At 38.5% G+C, this 3,811-nt stretch overlaps 1 pseudogene; it reads left to right on the top strand.

Moving 5' to 3' along the window:
* LOC112820385 (large ribosomal subunit protein uL2-like) overlaps window positions 1–1,760 on the top strand; it is a 12,265-nt pseudogene extending 10,505 nt beyond the window's left edge.
* The last annotated feature ends 2,051 nt before the right edge of the window (window positions 1,761–3,811 follow it).

The following is a 3,811-nucleotide window of genomic DNA, read 5'->3' as shown; positions in this document are numbered from 1 at the left end:
GGGGGGGAGAGAGACAGAGGGGGAGGGGGGAGAGACCGAGGGAGGGATAGAGGTGGGGAGAGAGGGAGAGAGGGAGAGGGAGAGACAGAGCGAGAGAGAGAGAGAGGGAGAGACAGAGCGAGAGAGAGGGAGAGGGAGACCGAGCGAGACAGAGCAAGAGCGCGAGACAGAGCGAGAGAGGGAGACAGCGAGAGTGAGCGAAAGAGCGAGAGACAGAGAGCGAGAGACAGCGAGAGGCAGCGAGTGAGAGACAGCGAGAACTAGCGAGAGAGAGACAGCAAGAGAGAGTGAAAGAGAGAGACGGACAGGCATAGACATAGATGGATGAAAAGACAGCTGGATAGACAGCCAGATAAACTAAAACCTACTGTATAGGGGTGCTATGAGAATCAGGTTGAATGTACACAAAATACCTGCCCCAAGTTCACTTGGAACCCAGTAAGCGGAGGCTGTCATTATACCTCCATATTCACAATGACAAACAGGAGAGGAAACCAATGTAACTAGCAACTTAGCCAGGATAATTCTTCGTTTATTTAGAACAAACAGAACCTAATTGTCAACCTAAAGAGGTTGATAAATGAAGGCAGGGTTGCGTGGGTACAGAGCTTTTTCATAGCTACCAAAAACAAACAAGCAAGCATACATAGGAATGAGGCAGGGAGCCAAACAAATAATCTGAGGGAAGAGTATTCCTGGTACAGAAACAGCTGGTGTAAAGGCCCTAAAGTGAGTGTGCTTGGCATGTCAAAGGAAAAACAAGAGGCCAGTGTGTCCCAAGCAGCATGAACAAATAGGATCACAGCACAGTTTTGGTGTAGGATCAGAAGTTCACCTTTGGTATTGATACATTACTATCTGTGGAATAATGGTGAGGTTTGGAAGAGCCGTCTGAGCTGGAGCTATAAATCTAGGGGTTGGCATATTGAGGTTTTAATGTTTTATTTTATTTTTTTAAAGATTTTATTCATTTATTTATTTATTTGACAGAGAGAGAGACCGCAAGAGAGGGAACACAAACAGGGGGAGTGGGAGAGGGAGAAGCAGGCTTCCCGCCGAGCAGGGAGCCAAATGTGGGGCTCGATCCCAGGACCCCGGGACCATGACCCAAGCCAAAGGCAGACGCTTAATGACTGAGCCACCCAGGCGCCCCATATTGAGGTTTTTAAAATGGAGAAAATGGATAAGCTCACCAAGAAAGTGAATGTAGTTAGTTCCAAAGACAGTCCTGCAGTTAAGAGATTGGAGATAAGAGATACAGTAGAAGAATGTAGGGTGAGAGAGTGTAGATGCAAATGTAGGTGCATGTGGTGGTGATTGTCTGAGAAGTCCTCTTCACATTACTCTAAGTTGGCTTGTGAAACATCCAGCAAGGTCACCTGTGGGAAGCGAGGCTAGAGGAAGAGATGAAAGTGGTTTAAAGAAAAAAGGTGGAAAATAGTCATAACTGAGAGAGCATGAATGGACTGAGAAGTTTTCTCATAACTGCCTGGCAGCAATAAGGACTCATTTTGAAATTTCTGGATATAAAGTTAAAGTGAAACCAATGAGTGACAACGTGAGCTTTTCTTGAGACACTTGCCACTTCATGGGTGCAGATGTAGAGTGGGTGGAATGCTGAATTTTATAGGGATGTGATTTTGTCAGACTTGGTTTCAAAGTTGAAGAAGGACAAGGAACAGAAGGGTGTATGCAAAGGAGAGATGATGCTTAACCGTGGCACCTTAACTGGGAATATGGGAAGTGAAGAGATCTGGTAGATGAGGGCTTAAGAAAAGTTCATAGAATGAAAGGACTGGGAAGCCCCGTGGGTTGGGAGAATCATAGAATTTTCACTACAGCTAAGATCAAATTTACATAGAACATATTGAGCCAACATTTTGTGGCTGCTTATATTGTGTGCTGAGTGGTTTCTAGCATATTTTCACTTGATCCTCACAAATTTTTGTACAGAAGCACTTAGTGCTGTTCCTCATCTAAGAAGACTGTGAGGCAATATAGATTCAAATTTGTCCAAAATAGCTAGGAAATTCAAAAGCTTCAGTTCAATTTAAATTCTTCATCTTTAAGTTTGTGTTACCTTCAAAATGTTTTATACAATCAAGTCTACAGGAGTGTCTCTTAATATAAAAACTTTGTATGCCTTATGGTTTTTACTGATTTTTAATATTGACTTGAATTTGAGTGATTGCTACTCATGTTTGTTTTATCCTACACAGCTTAATTTTGTTTTTATTTTTTGTTTTTGTTTCCATACATGAGGAATTTATGATAAAGTCAGTTAGGAAATTAATATGTTTTAAAAATACTATTTACAAAGGCTGATTTTGGATCTCATATAATATCACACCATGAAAACAATAGTGTAATTCCACTGGAAACTAACAAAATCCATTCAGACAAACTATTTGGAAAAAAGATACGTTAAGGCATTTGGAGAGGATTCAAAACTTTTTGGACTTTAGATGATAGTTGTGAATTTTTGTTAATGTTGTTGGATGTGAAAATATATTTTGGCTTAATTTTTAAGTCTTTGAGAGGTATACACAAAAGTAATAAAGCTGAAATAATAAGATGCTTGAGATTTACTTTCATGTACTCCAGAAATAAGCAAACAAAAGTTAGGGGCGGGCGCACCCACATGCTGGAGGTGGGGGAAGGAGTGGGGAATGGAGGGATATATGAAATATAAGAGCAGTGGTTGAAATTAGGTGATACGTACATAGATATTCTAATTATTTTTAGAAATATGTTTGAAATTTTCATAATCAAAAGTTATTAACTTGTCATTCTGGGGGATACCCTAATTTTAAAGATGGCTTGCCATAAGAGCTGATGTTAGTGGCTGAATGTGGCCAGAAAATTGTTCAAGTAGAGCTAAATGCTAAGACACCCCCCATTGACCATGAAAGGATAATCATTTGCTGTAAATATAACAATTTTGAAGGCCACGAGTTCCTGAATACAGTTTCTTTTTTGTTTTATACTCTTAAATATTTGAAGAACATCTCTGAGGGCCCTTCAGTCTGTGATTTCTCTGTCACTTTAATGGTAAGACATTAAAATATATCAACTTTTTGGGAAGTGGAAGAAATGTATCTCAAGCTGGATGCCATCATTTGGACTGTGATTTTTTTTTTTTTTTAAGTAACTGTTTTCATTTTTGGTGCTCCTTTAGTTCAACGGTGGATTAATATTGTTTGACCTGATGATAATAGCCATCTATCTATTTTGGTCCTATGACTGAAAGGCTTTCTTCTCTGTAATTGATTGGGATCCATATTTAACCTACCTCATCAGATTCAGGTTAACTTAAACAGTATTTTCAATTAAAAAAATATATCATTTGATTTGAAAAAAAGAGAAGAAAACACACACACAAATAAACTTCTAGGTCAATGTTCCGTTTGTTCAAAGTATGAATTCCACAAGCTTAATAGCCAGTCATCAGACTTAAAAGACTGAGAAACTCGAAGCTTATTGATTTGGAAATTAAACATCTGCCAATAACTTGAGTGTACTTTATGTAACAAAATGATGAAAATATGCTTTTGTCATTTAACTTGAAATCACCCATCAAGTGCATATTGTCCCCTGTGTAAATTTTAGTCTACTCAAACACACACACACACACAAATAAAATGAGTTATGTAGGACATAGCATGCCATTATATAGCTTTACAAATATATTTATTCCTTGTGAGCATGATTTTGAAGGTGAGGGAATATGGCCTGTTTAATATTACATTTCATAAATAGGTAGAGTATGCAATCTATATTAATAAATTGCTAGAACATTAGTACCTTTTAT

Source organism: Callorhinus ursinus, unplaced genomic scaffold (assembly GCF_003265705.2).
Source record: "Callorhinus ursinus isolate GAN/ISIS: 27379988/994484 unplaced genomic scaffold, GSC_fseal_2.0 scaffold3, whole genome shotgun sequence".
Lineage (NCBI taxonomy): Eukaryota > Metazoa > Chordata > Mammalia > Carnivora > Otariidae > Callorhinus > Callorhinus ursinus.
This window is presented reverse-complemented; position numbering and strand designations above follow the sequence as displayed.